The sequence below is a fragment of the Octopus bimaculoides genome, chromosome 15, assembly GCF_001194135.2.
Source record: "Octopus bimaculoides isolate UCB-OBI-ISO-001 chromosome 15, ASM119413v2, whole genome shotgun sequence".
In the NCBI taxonomy this organism is placed as follows: Eukaryota; Metazoa; Mollusca; class Cephalopoda; order Octopoda; family Octopodidae; genus Octopus; species Octopus bimaculoides.
The window spans coordinates 30835322-30853609 of record NC_068995.1 but is presented as its reverse complement, the minus strand read 5'-3'; the positions used below and the strand labels follow the sequence as shown (position 1 = coordinate 30853609).

Sequence of the window (18288 nt, the reverse complement as noted above, 5' to 3'; positions counted from 1 at the left end):
ATATATATATATGCACACACACACACAGTCGTACATATATTACAGTATAAAGTATAAGGTATGTATATTAGTGTTGAGATTTCAGTTATTTTTATTTTTATCCTTCACAATCTAATAAATCAATACCAGTCTTTTGTTAGTGTTCAAAGTAATTTCCTTTATGTTGTCTCTGTAAAGACCTTTGTTTTTATTATTATTAATTAATCAGTAGAAGGAGGAGTGACAGACTGTCCTACACTAGTGAGATTGGTGTGGTTGATGATCAATTTAATCATCTGAACGTCAATGTTTACAGATAAAAACCACTTAGATTAAACGTAGGCTATTAAGAACCAATAAAATAGTCCTTTCTTTAAGTATGGTCTGTTTGCATGTAGTAACACTACCTCGTGCACGTCATACTACAATGAAGAGTGTTAGTAACTGATCAGAGCTGGGATATTTTCTGGCCAGAAACAAGAAACCTCAGCTCTGTGATGCAGTTTTGGCAAAATTTTGTGAGGCCTAACTAAAGCAGAAATGCTTTGAAGGTCTGCCAAACTTATGTCCAAATCAATCTTTAAAGCACCTTCCACAAAATCTGGGGCAATAGAATGGGAGCTACAAAGAGCCATTAGCCTAATGAGCTATATCACAAAAATCTTGTTAAAAGTTCTGCTGCACAGATCCAGAAATAGAATCAAGCCTGAGATATCAGAAGCACAAAGTGAATTTGTTGAGGGTAAAAGAACAGCTACTGTCATGTACATTGAAGTATATCATTGAAAAAGTGATTGAAATACAAGACCTGTACCTGTTTCATAAATTGCACAAAAGTATTTGAACAAGTATGCCATGAAGAAGTCACTACACTGTTAGACAATATAAATCTAGAAGGACAAGACTCAGGAATAATCAGAAATATATGTTGGCAACAAACAGCAGCAATCAGAATTGGAAATGAAATTGAGAGGAAATCAAATGAGTATAACAAGGAACTTAGTTATTACTAGGCAATTTTCCACTATACGGTGAAGTAATTATGTGATCTAATGAACATCAACCAGATTTAGAGAAGAGGACAAAATGTCAATAATATTGGTTATACAGATGATGATAGTCTTCATAGTAAAAGCAAAGGAAGATCTACAAATGTTAGCACTATTAATGATAAAAAGATGTTTCTAGATTTACCACTTATTCTCTCAAAGTACAAATTCATACTAACTATAATTGTATATCATGAAAATGTTTAAAAGCAAAAAGTTTGACACATTCATAAATCCTTGATGATACTAATATATCAAGCCATGAAAACTCAGAGTAACCTCTTCTCTCTCTCAATTTTGGTTTTTAATTTTATTTATTTGCAAGAGTTCATCCTTAGCCCCATCTTTTATAAACACCAATGAAGGAACCTCTCTGTAATCACTCAGTCTGCTGAAAACAGCAATCAAATCCCTAAGGAATCTCACTCTACCATCTTAAAAGAAATAGTACATATAAGACAATGTTGTTTAAGATGCACATTACCTTAAGTCACAGGTTGAACACTTGATTACTGGTCTGCTTAATCAAGACTGATTAGGGGCAACAAGTAGTTAGTCCTTATAGGTATATTCAATCTTCCTCTATATACTTAATTTAGTACTTTGAGAAGAGAATTCCTTTCATTACTAAAATATTGTCACAAGTAATGACTCAGTAAACTGCATCAAGGTCTGACAACATCTACAAATGCTTATTTATGTATTTTTATCATTTCTCAGCTTTGTTCATTTTTCATGAGAAAAACAAAATTTAAGCACTAATATCTCAGCAAACTGGCAGAGTCATTGGAGTGTCAAACAGAATGCTTTGTAATGTTTCAATTCTGTGCTTTGAGTTCAAATTCCACTGAGGCCAATAAAAATACCAATTAAGGCAGTTGATTAGTGAAACTTGAAACATTTGACTGATGCCTTGTGGTATTTGCATTCTGAGTTCAAAATACCCAACATTTTTTGTTGCAGCCAGGTTTCCAGTTTGAGGTTACTTTCTGCCCTCCCTCCCATCAGTTTTGTAGGCCATGTAATGGACTATGGGTATTATCTTCATCCCCAACTAAAGAACAAAAGAAAAAATAAGCAATTTATGCTGTGGTCAACAAAGCAATGTATTTTTTATTTTATTAACCAATACTTAATCATACCATCTTTCTGCCCAACTCTAAGCAACTTTCTATTTAACCAATTCTTCCTAACAGCTTTGTTGGCCTTATTAAATCAATGACAGAAAATAAAGAAATTAGGTATAATTCTTGTTTAGACTTTTTAAGTTTAGTCTTTGTCAATACTAATTTAACTTAGTAACTTTGATTATCACATCAGAGCTCCACACCTCAACATCTCACCACATCATACATTATGGAATACCAGGAAAACAAAAAGACAAAATTCAAACAAAAGAATCTTTGAAATCAGCTCCATATTTCTCTTGCTTTTACATTTCTCTCTGTTTCTATTAATTTTTAAATAATGAAGAATTTAGTAAAATAACTGTCATTATTAAACTGGTGCTTAGAACAAATCAACATAAAATTCTGATGGACGGCTTTGATTTAGGCCACTTGAAAGAGAAAGTTTGTATCAGGGACAGTTCTAGATGAGCTGTTAAGATAGTACCATTTATTAAAATAAGTCATGTCCAGTAATGATGGCATGTCTTAAGTTATAGAAAAAATTTCACATTGTATTAGCTACATCAACACATCTAACACCATTAGTAGTGTAATGACATGAAGATGTAATGGCAAGGTTAACCTGCTAGAAATAGCCAAATCTTTTTCAATCCACATCCTACCATCTGAAAAAAAATTGGTAATGTAGTTCTGGTTACAGTGTCTGAAGAAAATCATAGTTTGTTCAATCAGGTTTGACCTAGGGCTAGGGTAAAGACTCCGTTTGGTCATGAATGACCATGGGATTGCACCTAGAAAGTTCCCCTCCAAGTCCAGGCAAGGTTGTTTATGGAAGACCAGCAGTCGTCAATGCATACCAGCCTCCCTTCTCCATGCCACTGATGTCATCCAAGGCAAAGACAAACAACTGATATAACTTGGCACCAGTGACATCGCAACTCATTTCTACAGTTGAGTGAACTGGAATAACCCAAATTAAAATGTCTTGCTCAAGAACACAACACACTTCCCAGTCCAGGAATCGAACTCACTACCTCATTATTTTGAGCCTGACACTCTAACCACTGAGACAAGGTTAAACAACAATGTAATCGGGTTTGGTAGCTATTACTATCAAGTCTAAGGCATGTGCTTGTCAGTAATTAACCCTTTTGTTACCCTATCTCTATTGAAATAACACCGATTTTGTTTCAATTAATTTTTGAAAATAACGAATTTAGTAAAATAATTTTATTACTAAGCTGGCTTGAAACATTAAATTTTGATGGAAGGTTGAAGGTTTTAATTTAGATCACTTTAAAAAGGAAGTTGGCATCATACAACCAAAGATGATCTCAAGCAGTTTGATATCAAAAAAGTTAAATTGCAACAACTCGTATCTCAACATTCTTTAGTTCATAAAAATTAAATAAAAACTAAGAGTTTAAATATTTAGAAAAACAAATTTTAGAATTAAGTATGGGGAAAAAGGGAATTAGCCTCAGGATAAATTCTAAGAATCAATACCATTTCCTTTAGCTTTCTTTATGGTTTAGAGAGAGAATATTTATAATGAAAAGTATAAAGTACATAATTGTTTTGTATAAGTTTTGAAGAGTAAATTGCTTGTCTAAATATTTGCTAAGATTATTTAGGCCTTGGTTAACCCCTGAACTCCAAAGGTGTTCTAGTTGTAACCATTCTTTTTCATTCTGTTTTTGCAAGTATAGTGTATTTTAGGACTATATTATTCAATGCATTTTTTTATTATAAATAGAAGGGTACGATTCAACTGTTTTTTGAATAAGTTTAGCAGCTCATTTTGATGGTTTCAGACAGTGAGTGAGTATTACAGAAATAATTGAGATAGCTAATAAAAATCAATACAAGCTGAGAACTAAGGAAAGTTGATTCTACTTTTTACTTCTTTAATAGAAAACAGTAGATATGTGAAAGAAGTAAACAGTTTTGAAACTAAAACATCTTAAAATATAATTTGTTACTTCCTAAGGCAATCTGCTTGTAATCTGTTGAAAATCTATCATCTGTCACTGTTCATTAAATAATAATAGGACCCAAGTAGTTACATGGTAAAAAATATTTTACAAAATAGTCATGCTCCATTACTATACATGTATCCATATTGGCATAAATGATTATATCTAATCTGGTATTGGAAAACTGATTTAACTCAGAAAAAAGCAATAAGGAAATATAGCTATCAGTTGAACAAATTAAAAAATCATAAAGAATTTGGTTCTAAGTCTAAAAAGTTTATCAAAAGCAAATAAAATCAAAAAAGATCTTTTTGAAAGAAAATAGGAACAAGCTATAAAACCACTATCACTCATAATAATGTTTATATTGAGTGAAAACACAGCATTTGTTTTTACAATATTTTTTTTCAAGTAAAATTAAAAATTAAATACATAATTGCAATTATTTGTGTTTCATATTCTAGATAAAAATGAAAATTCAAACAAAGTATTTTATCTTTATTTTTTAATTCCAGCAATTTATTGTTTTTAATTACTACTACCACTATTACTACCAGACATAACTATTGCAGTAAGAGGTTGGTTACTCTGAACAACAACACATTGAATCATCAACATGTGTTAACACTAGAATTACTATTTACATTCCAGCTTTCAAACACCAGCTATTCTCCCATTAGTTCTCTCTAATCTATTCAAATCAAATCTAAATACTACATCTAAAAATAGAGTTGCCAGAATTATGCTTTTAGTATTTAATAAAATGTCAGGAATAAATTTTTCATTACACTGCAACAACCAAAACATGTACCACTACACATGTAAAAAGAAACTACGAAAAAGATTTAAAACACATGTATTAAGATTGTGAGTCATGTTTGTTTACCAAATTTCACTGACAAAACTTTGGCCAACCAGAGGCTGTGATGGAAAATGGTCAACAAAGGTGCCATGCAGTGTACTGAATTCAAAACCATGAAGTATCTAACCATTTGATTTTGAAGTACCACACAAATTTAGGAAAACATCATTTATCATATCTAATATCTTGAAATATCTTTATCTTCAATTAAAGACAGTGTTTAAATTGCTACTTATAAGAATTTTTGTCACAAACTTATGGAAATGAATCTTCAAATAGAAATACAAAGCACAACATAATCAGGCTTTGAGATTGGTCCCAAATTCTAACGGCATCATCTTATTTAACATCCTTGTTCCATACTGGCATGAGATCTGATGGACCCAAGGATTTCATCATGCTCTGACATGGCTTGTACTGCTGGATGCACTTCCAAATTCCAACCACTTTACAGCATGTACTGGATGCTATTTTTTGTGCCACCAACACTATTGAGGTTACCATGCAGCTTGCAAGACTGGACCTCAAAGAAGGGGGGCAGTTTGATATTAGAGGATGATGAGAGGTTACAGTATGAGAGAATGCACAGGGGTGGGGGGAGAACAGGTTCTTGAAGAAGAGCTGCATGATCACTAACAATTTTAATAAAATCCTACAAAAAAGGATAATTTGAGGCTAATTGAGAAAGTTAGGCTTCATAGAGATCACTGGAGATAGACTGATATGTAGGTAAGCCCATCAAATGGAAGGAGAAGAGAGGGAAACTAAAAAATATCAACAAATACATTGTATAACTTTCCAATTAAACATATTCATCAACACAACTATATCACCAAATACTAACGAGAAAACTAGTATTCTCAAAGAGAGTAAGCTACATGAAGCTAGTGATGATGATGATAAGCAGCCTTTGTAGGTTTCTCCCATCTCAAGTAAAATGTTGTACCGAGAGGTCTCATTAAATACTTCTTGAGTCAATATATCTGTTAGAATGTTCTCGAAGTTTACTTTTATTGACAGTCTATTGATGTGACTATGGATAAATTGAAGAATACCACTTGTTTGATAGTGATACACATTTACAACTATCATGTCATGTCAAGACAAGGAGACGAAAACATGCACACAAACACACATTTATATAAAAATATAATGATGCATGGCTGTATTAAGTAGCTTGCTTCCTAACCAGGTGCAGGCAAGGCTGTATGATTAACTAGTTCACTTCTTAACCACATGGTTCCAGGTTCAATAGGAATGCATGGCACCTTGGGCAAGTGTCTTCTAGTATAGCTACAAGCAAACCAAAGCCTTGTGGGTGAACTTAACAGATGGAAATAAAAAGAAGACCAACACTATGTTTATTAGCAACAGCAGCAGTATTAATACCAAGAGGTAATATTTATTCCCACTTAAACATGGATGTTCTATTAGAACAAACTATACTGCGGTAGTTACCATGAGAGAAACTATTGGTTTTTGGTGCAACACACCATAAAAACCCATGTAATTTATGCACTTTTTTTCGCAAAAACAAAAATAAGCTTTAGGGGTTGCATAAATTTCATGAGTAGATTGTTTCCAGAATTTTGGGGGAATTTTTTTTGTTGAAAAATGACATACAAATGTAAACATTTGTACAGAAAGTTAATTCATTTAATATCAGAATTGGTTTTTACAGAAAAGATATAATGAAGTTGACATATATTTATGCTAGACGGTATAATGCTTGCTTTTTCTGCATGAATTTATTAAAACCATTAAATGGTTAATTACTTTTTGAAGTTTGACATACATACTGGTAATCACGGTCCAGGCCATATTTTACGTTGCTTGGAGTTTCTACATATCACGATGGAGCCCAGCAATTTCCTTAAAGAGATCAGTTTTTCTCCACTTAAGAAGTCTAGCTTGCGCTTGCCTCCAGGAAGCTATTGCTCGCTTTCTCCACGTTAGGAGCACTCATGTGTGAAATTAAAAATATAAAATGGCAACAATTTACCCATCGCACCCTGTATAAATATATATAACCATATATACACATGTGTGTGTTTGTGTCTCCTTATCTTGACATCACTTACAATTATGACCACCATACAAGTGATGTCATTCATTTCCAGCTTCCCACAAAAACATGTCTGATCAAAGCAAATTATTACCTTACTTGAAAACAAGTGAGGTTTGGGAACAAGGTGGCATCGAGCCATAGAAAAATCATCCGCAACAAATTCTGTCTGATTCAAGCAAGTGTGGAAAGTTGAATGTTATGATAACGGGCTTCTTTTAATTTCTATCTATCAAATCCACTCATAAACCTTTAGTTGGTTCATGGCTATAGCAGAAAACACTTCCCCAAGGTGCCACATGGTGGGACTGAACCAGGAAACTCATAGTTGGGAAATGAACTTAACTATACAGCTATATCTGAATGGTTCAAACAGCTGATCTTTTAATTAAGTCAATTATAACAAGTGTTTGTTTTATATGACTGACAGAATCACTTTCTGCACTGAACCCACCTTTGTTGACAAGGCATTTAGTGAAATGCAGGTCAATAAGCTCAATACTTCTATATTGACATTTCTATTGATCCCATCAGAATGAAAATCAAAGTCAAGCCTATTAACCTGTAACATCAAGTTAAATATGTTTCAATTATTGAGATATTAACTCTTTAAGATTGACATTCTACACACATTTCAGATGTTGTTAGTGATAGTTACACTTGTATACATGACAAATCTGCCTCTATAAAGAGTTTCTTTATAACAACCAACAGGACTTCTGGATTTATCTCGCATAAATACGCACACATACACGAGATCTATTCATGTTGCATGAAGTAACTAAGAGGGTTGATATCAGGTTGTTAAATACTACCTCATAAAAGTTCTGTTCAACCCATACCACCATTTAAAAGGTATAAAAAATTAATAACAATTATGATAATCAAATTATCTTTCAAAAACAGGATCAGCTAACAATTGAGGAAAGCAAAGAAAGCCAGAGAGACAACTTATAAGCCATTCTCAGCCAACTGAGGAATATAGAAGTGAGAAACAAGCTGAAACAGTGTCTAAGGCGAATACACATCAATTTGTGCAACAAGGCCTGCTATATGCAACATTGTTTTGAAAGATCTGTGGTCTGTAACATTCTGTAGCTAACACAGTTATTGAACTGAGTAGTAATAAATAGTTGTGGATAAATGACTCATAAAAAGTAATCAAGCTAAGTACAAATCCAAGGTCAGGATTAGCATTATATTAATGTGGAAGTCAAGATCCAGAGAAGCAGACACTAATGCTGCTCTCCTCTCAGCTCTGTGTTATCCTATTTCATCAAAAAGTTATTTGAATGAATTTAATTAGAAAATATATGCTTCATTATACATTTTCTTTTAATCTGTCAGTATTTATAATATTAAAAGTAACAGATTTACTGATGAATTCAGATAAAAATAACAAGAACATAAAACAAGTGAGATTAAATGGTTTGATGTGGGTTGCACTGACTGCTTATCGCTTTCATTAATATACACCTAGTTGTATAAATAACAGCATTATCTCAACAAATGAGTTATGTGATCATGCAACCTGCTAGAAATAGCAACCAAATCTCCTGTACATTACACCTTGCTGTTTAATAAAAAAAAAAAGAACAAAAAAAAGGACACAAACAATGCAGTTCCTGATATACAAAAGACAGGATGGTCACAGAATTTTATCACAGGTCTATTCACTCAGAACTGACCTGGAGCTAAACAACAGCACCAGCAGTTTGTGCAAGTGAATTTGACTCAAATATTAACAAGCTAATATTAACTAACCCAAATAAAAAGGAATAGAATTAATCTAGAAATGATACAACTAAACCAGTTAGAAAATATACAGAAAGCAGTTTTTTATACAATTTTCCTGAGAGAAAAATGTTGAATTGCTTGTTTAGAGCAGCAGAATGTTGTAAAAGCAGAAATGACATATGGTTAAATTTACAAATAAACTTTCTAAGACATCACTTATCTCTTCACACCAGTTATAAACTTTGAAAATATCCAGTTTTTTTTTTTAAACAAAGGAGCATTCTAAGAATAACAGAAATAAGACATTGGGTTTTGGAACACAGTTTATGAACTCCATAATTGTCTGAGGTTTGTGTGTACCCTGTAAGTTTATGCAATACCAATAGAAGGAATGATAGATTCTAAAACCACTAGCTCATAAGTCAACAAGTTAACATATAAAACATCATTGGAAACTTAATTCTTTCCAGAGAATACAGACCAACAACTGGGGCTTTACTCAGCAGTATGAATCAGGCAACTAATGAGTAAAACAGCTGCTGATTCATAAAACTCTGTACATGAATACATATAATACTATTAGCAGCAGCATCAAACAGTAATATCATTTTGGAATGAAAACAGGCTTAACAGTGAACTGGAAACTTAATTTCAATATTGACTTCTCAAACTAAAGTGTACATCAGACTACACAGGAAAAGGAAGCTTGGAAGATGAATACAGCCAAAAATATAATGAACAAAGCAGACCAAATGCTGAACAACTTTTTGCTTATTCACAAAATTAAAAAAAAAATCTGTGAAAATACAAAACAAAAGTATAGAAATGAAAGAGTTAATAGTTGTATGTTTAATAGGATTTTAGTGCTTTCTACAACTTCTAGGACAAAACTGTTTATACTCCATCATCATCATTTAAAGTCAGTTTTCCATGCTGGCATGGGTTGGACAGTTTGACAGAAAACTGATAAGCTGGGGCGTTGAGAGGACGGTGTTGCGTTTGAAGTTTGCACTCTGAGTGCTCATTTTTTTATGTCCATTTTCTCATTTTTGTATGTGTTGGAGAAATTTTCTCCAACACTCACTACTTGTTGCAATTCTTTGAGTTCATTTCCTTCATGAAGCTTAGTCTCCTCTGTCAGGTTTTACCACTTCTTCCCATATCTGAGTGTCCCTCTTCTGCAGCCTCACTAAAATCACTTGACCCTTCTTCACCTATCATCTTCCATACACATGTCAGCACCAACACAGTTTTCTCTCTCTAGCATACTACAGCCGATTCTTCTCATATCCAGTTTCTCTCTCAGCTCATTTATTTTCTAGCATCTATGCATATTAACATTATACATCCATTCGCTTCATTTCTTTCCAGCATTCACACAATTTCCATATTCAATGCCCAGGCTTTGTTGCCATACAACACTGCACATCATACTTCACTGAAAGAGAACAGAAACAACAGCTATTCATATGGGTACTATAACTAAATCTGTGTACCTTCTATATCAGAAGTCTTCCTTCCCTGTTAGCCTGCTTGTGATCTTATTGCACATCTATAGTTTACATTAGGTACACTGTAGACATTCGTCCTTTTCTGCATATCCAGATGGCAGTGAAGTCCTGTCGTCTGTCTTTTCTAAGTTTACTCCAAGTCTTCTTAATTCAAGGTTTGCTCCCATATTTAGAAATTCTCTTCAACATGTTCATCTCAGTCAATGACATACTGAAGTTCCCACAAACAGCTCATCTTAAACTCCTCATCTGAAGGTTGAAGAATTATAAACAGGAGCCTGTGAACCAAGCACTGGTGGGAACTGACCTGCACTCTACATTCCTCACTGAATTCAAGGTCTTGCCAACAGAATTTGTGTACGTTACGTGGCTTGCATTCATCCACACGTAGTTTTATACAGAGCACAGTGGCCTGTCAAAGCCCTTCTCCAGGTCAATGAATGCTTAGTAGAGAGGTTTATCCTTAGCTAAAAACTTTTCTTGCAGTTGTATCATTAAGAAAGTGTTGTCAAGTTGGCTAGTTTAAGCTTCCATATTCTGCCAAACGACTACAATTTATCTATCCATTAATCTGCCACCAGTATGCCTTCTTCATTCACTCTAGAGCTTTAGAATAATCTATACCTACCCTTACCCTGAGGAGACAGGCTAACTCACCACAACGCCACATCTTAACAATTGCACACATCTACTCATCACCAATCTAATATCACTACAATTTCTCCAGACCAATCTGTCGTTGTGCCAATGTTAATGGTGGTAGCCCTAAAGTTTTGCATCTAGTAAGAAGTAAGTTTTCAGTGGTAGGTGGTTATTTGGTGTGTTTTCTGTACTTGACAAAAGGACAGTTGATATAATTGTTTGATGACAGTCAACAGGTTCTCATACATGGACATGTGTTCCTATCTAACCATCTCAATACCTTGTACAGTAATAACATGGTTAATATTGGTCCAATATACATAGTTTTTCATTGTATTTGTTGTGGCTGTCATGGTTTTGACAGTTTGTTCTGTTCCTATCTTTATCTTTTATTTATTTCGGTCATGAGACTGCAGCCATGCTAGGGTACTGCCTTGAAACATTTTTAGTCAAATGAATTGGCACCAGCACATACTTATTTTTTTAAACTTGGTACTTATTCTATTAGTTCATTTGAGAGATTGCTAAGTTACAGGTATGTAAACACACCAACACCAATTGTCAAGCAGTAGTGGGAGACAAATACAGACACATACACACATACATATATATATGCACACACATAGCAAGCTTTCAGTTTCTGTCTTGCGAGTCCACTCACAAGGCTTTGGTTGGCCAAAGGCTATAGTAGAAAACACTTGCCCAAGGTTCCTCACATGCCTGCACCTATCAACCATTTTGCATTTTATTGTACCACGACACTAAAGAGACTGTCTGCCACCACTAAAGTGTCTTCTCTACTCTGTCTGATTTTTTGCTGTAGCTACTAGAGTTTTAGTCACACACACACATATCTATAAACAAAAACAAATACCAGTGTCTTCTACATTTACTTTAGTTTGACTTACCAGGCAAGAAACAATGTAAAAGTCTGCAATATGTATGTGTGAGTTGGGATATGATACTATGAGAAGACAGGTGGTAAACCGATTCATTGAACAAAAATACCTGGTGGTATTTATCCTACCTTGACGGCATAGCCACTGTCTAGTCACGGTTGCCATTGGAAATTACTGTGAACTAGTGAATGGCCTGAGAAATTTACAGCCAACTACATTATTGGTTCATAAAATGAACGACATATACAAATAGTTGAGAAAGCCAAAAAGCAATATTAAAAATGCATACAGCAGTAAAATTAATTATAACTGGAGGGTCCTCATTACATTATGATGGGTCCAGACAGTGATGACAAGATAAACTAGGATTTGTGGATGAGGTAAAGAACTGTATGATAGGGACAGAGTTAAGAGAGTGGAGTTTGGAGAGGGGATAAAAAGATATTGGTTATTAGTACAGAAAAGGTAGAGAAGAGAGGGACGGACTTCACTACAAGTAGGTCCACGTCCATCGGTTGTTACACAGACAGCATGGAAAAATGAGTGTCCGATAGATGAGAGGGTAAAAAAGGTCAAAAGACATCTCTTCATATGGCAGCATGATATAGAGAATGAGAAAGAATGGTTAGAGGGAGAATGATAAAGAGATGAAGGGTTATACACAACCAGAACATATTGGGCAAGAGACACAAATATAGATAGAGAGATACACGAATCATTATCAATGTGTGTGTGTGTGTGTATATATATATGTATATATATATATATATATATATATATATCATCATCATCATCGTCGTCGTTTAACGTCCGCTTTCCATGCTAGCATGGGTTGGACGATTTGACTGAGGACTGGTGAACCAGGTGGCTACACCAGGCTCCAATCTGATTTGGCAGAGTTTCTACAGCTGGATGCCCTTCCTAACGCCAACCACTCTGAGAGTGTAGTGGGTGCTTTTACGTGCCACCGGCACAAAGGCCAGTCAGGCGGTACTGGCAACGGCCATGCTCGAAATGGTGTCTTTATAAACTGTAGTAATACAATGGTATTTAGTAAATACCATCAATTAGATGTCAATCACTTCAGATTTCAAGGCAGAAAACTGAAAAATGTACATTGCTAATTTGAAATGCTTCAAGCGCAAGCGCATACATGCAGAGGGTGAATGTGTATGTGAGCACCTCACTAAATACTACAATATTTACACAACTTCTGCATTGAAGACTTTTCCCTCTTGTTTGTGAACTCGAATACACATACATATAAAAGACATTTAATTTATTTAAAAAAACTGTATAAACAATTAAACACAGCCCTGCTCGATCTGTAGAAAAGGCGTAGGTAGAAACTCGATAAGATGTACTCAGTGTAAGCTATGGACACATAAGAGGTGCAGCAATATCAAAGGAAGGCTAACTAGCAAGATAGTTTTTGTATGTGGCAGATGCTCAGGAACAATAAACACTGAAAATGAGCAGAAAACAACCTGTGCCACACTCCAGGGAGAAAAACTAGAAGCAGTTAATAGCTTCCTCTACCTAGGTGACCAAGTTTGTAGCGGGGGAGGGTGCACTGAAAGTGTAGCTATAAGAATAGCCTGGGCAAAGTTTAGAGAGCTCTTACCTCTGCTGGTGACAAAGGGCCTCTCACTCAGAGTAAAAGGCAGACTGTATGACGCATGTGTACGAACAGCCATGCTACATGGCAGTGAAACATGGGCCATGACTGCTGAGGACATACGTAAGCTTGCAAGAAACGAAGCCAGTATGCTCCAATGGATGTGTAATGTCAGTGTTCATACTCGACAGAGTGTAAGTACCTTGAGAGAAAAGTTAGACCTAAGAAGCATCAGTTGTGGTGTGCAAGAGAGACGATTGCACTGGTATGGACATGTGGCAAGAACGGATGAGGATAGCTGTGTGAAAAAGTGTTACACCCTAGCAGTTCAGGGAACCTGTGGAAGAGGTAAGACCCAGAAAGACCTGGGATGAGGTGGTGAAGCATGACCTTCGAACTTTAGGCCTCACCGAGGCAATGACCAGTGACAGAGACTTTTGGAAATATGCAGTACGTGAGAAGACCCGGTAAGGCAAATGAGAGAGTAATCTGTGATCTTTGCCAGAAGTGTAGCCAGCTCACTAATTCGTATCTTTACTTCATTGGGCACTAAAAACCCTGCTTGCGAAGACCTGTTGAGGCAAGTGAATTTGGAATCTGAAATCGAAATCGAACCGAATCAGACGACTAGCATCCATGCCAACCTCTCCTTCATTGGACACTAAACTCTGCAGCGAAGACCTGTTGGGGCAAGTGAAATCGTAATTGAACCATACTAGATGACTGGCACTGCGCCAGTGGAGCACTAACAGCACTGTCGAGCGTGTTCATTGCCAGAGCAGCTGTCTGGCTTCCGTGCTAGTGGCCCGTAAATAGCACCAATTGAGCGTAATCGTTTCCAGCGTTGCCTTCTAGCACTTGTGCTGGTGGCACGTTAGAAAATCATTTGAGCGAGGTCGTTGCCAGTGCCGCCGGACTGGCTCCTATGCAGGTGGCACATAAACACTTTTTTGAGCATGGCCGTTGCCAGTACCGTGTGACTGGCCCTCGTGCCAGGGCATGTAAAAGTACCCACTACACTCTCAGAGTGGTTGGTGTTAGGAAGGGCATCCAGCTGTAGAAACTCTGCCAGATCAGATTGGAGCCTGGTGCAGCCTTCTGGCTTGCCAGTCTTCAGTCAAATCGTCCAACCCATGCTAGCATGGAAAGCAGACATTAAACGATGATGATGATAATGTTTATATAATATAGAATTACATGAAAAAAGTTCACATGTTTGTCTTTCGTAGTTAAGAGGTAAGAATTCTCTTTTTACAGAGAAAATCTCGACTTTTCTGTGTTGGCCAACTGCGAGACTAATTAATATCTGACCCCAGATCAACTGCTATCAAGTAGACATGATCAAAGGTATTCCAACTGAGTGGGTTTTTTTTAAAGTTGTTTAGAACTACATGTAGATAACACTAAAAGGAATAAGTGATTCTAGGGAAAAAGTTACTATTTCTCATAAGTGAAGAACCCAAAGCTTGGAACATAAGTGTAACATGTTTATGTGTGTGGACATGTGCAACATCCATCTGTATGTACTGCATAATGTGTAAATATGTATAAATATGAATGCAACATTTACATATATAAACAATTGTAAAAATATAAGTTTGTATAGTCACTCAGTCTGACACATATAATAGTTAAATATCCCTCAAACCTGGCCCAAGCCTTCAAAAATAAAGACATTAAATACTGTAGCCCTAGATAAATTTAACATGAAAAGAGAATGGCCATGGCTTTGATCCATGCCTAGGACTGACCTATGACTAATACAACTAAAAAAAAAGCATATCTGAGTTAATGAGAAAAACTTTGAGATCATTCAGGCTGCTAAAGAAAAGTATATTTAAAGGCTCCATATCAGATATTTTAGATTTCAAGTACCTCTTCTGATTTTATTACCAACATCACAACCATTTTTGGAAAGCTTAATAAAAAAAAAAAGAAGTTAAAGCCTTTAAAGAATGAATTGTTTCTTTAATTTTAGCTAATCAGATCCACCCATTCTCAACATTTTATTCAGCAGACGATGTTTCTGCAGCTATCAATAGAAACCATCTCAGGAGTTTACAGTTTCAGGTTAGAGATTTAGAGTCAGAGTGAATGTTTCATTTTCTTTCATTAAATGTTTTTCATCAAGTAACGATTTTTATCATTAATTTCTCAAAAAAAAAAAAAAAAAAAAAAAAAAAAAGTGCATTCAAGCAGGTCACAAGATAAATTTTTGATAAGCTAAAATCACACAAAATTTCGATATTTACAAGGTTCCTTTTTTATTACTAATTTCTCAAGAAAAATTGTTTTGATCTTTGTAATTGGCATCAAAATCTACACTAGTGTAGAAATTTTCAATAAATTTTAAAAAATCCGCCATACCTTCTTAATTCACATTCAGCTGTCTTAATATATAGAAATGATACACTGTATTAATGCAGTTCTAGATGCACTTTATCTAAGAGCAATAGGAATACCTTTGATCATAATTTTGCTCAATAGGATTAAATAAATAATTAGATATACTATAAAACATCTGTATAATATACAGGGGATCTTTTTGGTTTGGCTACCACTTTTCAAGTTCTTCAATTTTTGTTCCAATTGAGTTCATATTAGGTGTAACAATGTAAATTTGTATGCTAGAAATTTATTTCAGCCATAAATCAGTAAATAAAATTTGCAAATTTTGGATAATTTTAGCCAATTGTAAACCAGACACATTCATGTTTCCATAGTAACAAGCTAAGCTGTTACCAAGCTATTTACTCAGTCATTTTTCATGTATTAAATGGTGGTTGTGAGATGTACTAAAAATAGCTAAATAGGCCTTAATTACGCACCAAATTTTTTCTTTGCAGAATCATATTAATTCCTGTGTATAGAATACAAATTCAAAAAAATTTTCTGTAATTTTCAAAAGATAAAAAGTTATGAGGGGTTATATGGTGTGCATAAAGCAGAATTCTGCCAATATTTCTTTTGTTTACAGTTGACAACACATGCTGTCCACACAGAAAATGACAGATTCCAAATCCAGTTTTCTGACTGGGTAAAAATGATTAAACTTTAAACCCCTTTACTGGTTTCAGTCATTTGACCGTGGCCATGCTGCAGCACCGCCTTTAATCGAGCAAATCGACCCCAGGACTTATTCTTTGTAAGCCTAGTACTTATTCTATGGGTCTCTTTTTGCCGAACCGCTAAGTTACGGGGATGTAAACACACCAGCATCGGTTGTCAAGCGATGTTGGAGGGACAAACACAGACACACAAACATATATATATATATACATATATATGACAGGCTTCTTTCAGTTTCCGTCTACTAAATCCACTCACAAAGCTTTGGTCGGCCCGAGGCTATAGTAGAAGATACTTGCCCAAGGTGCCACGCAGTGGGCCTGAACCCGGAACCATGTGGTTGGTAAGCAAGCTACTTACCACACAGCCACTCCTACACCTCTAACTTCTTTTTAAAATTTTGCCGGAGAAAGTTAAATATCCCCTGAAAATCAGCATGAAAAATTACATCAATACACAATTTTTTTTAATTTTTAAAGGTGCAGCCGAACAGAAAAGATCCCATCAAGAGTCTGTTGTCCACACATCATTAAATTTAAATATATTAGCTATACTAGTCAATGGGGGAGAGGGGCTCTATGCAGTTGCTTGAACAAGTAGAAACAGTAGACTAATTTTTATTTCCCATATGGCAAATAGAAATATAGCACATTAGTTAGAAAAGGTGCAGCAACTATTTGTTGCTATCATAGAGAGGGGGAAAAGCAACAAATTTGTTGGTCCCATTATACTTTACTTCAATTTAAAACATCCTCTTCTATCATTTCAAATAACTTAAATTATCATTTTATAGATACTTCTTACAAAATTCCAATTTTGTTTTTCATATATCCACTTTTGGTAAGTCAGATAAAATGTTTGGCAATAACTCTCAAGAGAATGTGTTTCCGACTTAAATACATTTCTTTATTTCAAAGTCTTTCTTTTGGACAAGGAAGGGGGTGTCAGACGTTTGTTGAGAACCATTGATACTCTGAACTTAAGAGCAGCCAATAATATTTTGATATGAAGAATTTTCATGTGAGAATGAAATCAGATAATCCTGGCATAACCACAGAGTTTGCTTCCTCATGAATATTTTGATAAAATTTTCAACAAATACATTTCAGATGACGTAGATTGAGAATGTAGGGCAAGCTGCAGCACCAGGAACATATTTGTAGAAACAAAAATTATTACCCTATTTTCGGAAAGTTGTGAATAAACAAATCGAGGTGTGAATTATTAAAACTCCACCACTTCAAAAAATATTTCACAACAAATTTGGGGAGCATTCTGGTCTAAGCACTCTATACAACCCCTCATAACTTTATTTTTTGGAACTATTGTGATTTAAGGACGATTTAGCTGTTGTTTTTAACACATCCCACGACCACCTCATATCTTCCTTGTTTCTTTGTCACTTTAACATGTATTGATGGTTTTCAATATTTTTCTCCCCATAAACACATTTAATGGAATGATGATGCACCTAAGGGTGATCTATTGCTGGGATTTAAGCAAAAGACTTCGGTTAATATTAAGTCTAACCCCAGGCCACCAAAACAAAACAAAAAAGTGTATTAAACGAATATGAAAACCAAACTTTGCGCCAACTAACCAATTACTAGGCAAAAGAAAGGATCATTTGGACCCGAATAGTGTTGCTGCCTCCAATAGAAATGCAGGCGGAGTTAATAATTTCTGTGTTATTCGTACCACTGGACGGCTGTCTCTGCTAATATTGTTAACGGACTTTATTGGATAATCGT

General features: G+C 35.0%; 1 protein-coding gene across 1 annotated transcript in view; it reads right to left on the bottom strand.

Moving 5' to 3' along the window:
* The window catches only part of LOC106869382 (cleavage stimulation factor subunit 3), a 145620-nt gene that overhangs the window by 125351 nt on the left and 1981 nt on the right, over nucleotides 1-18288 (bottom strand). The window lies entirely within an intron of this gene.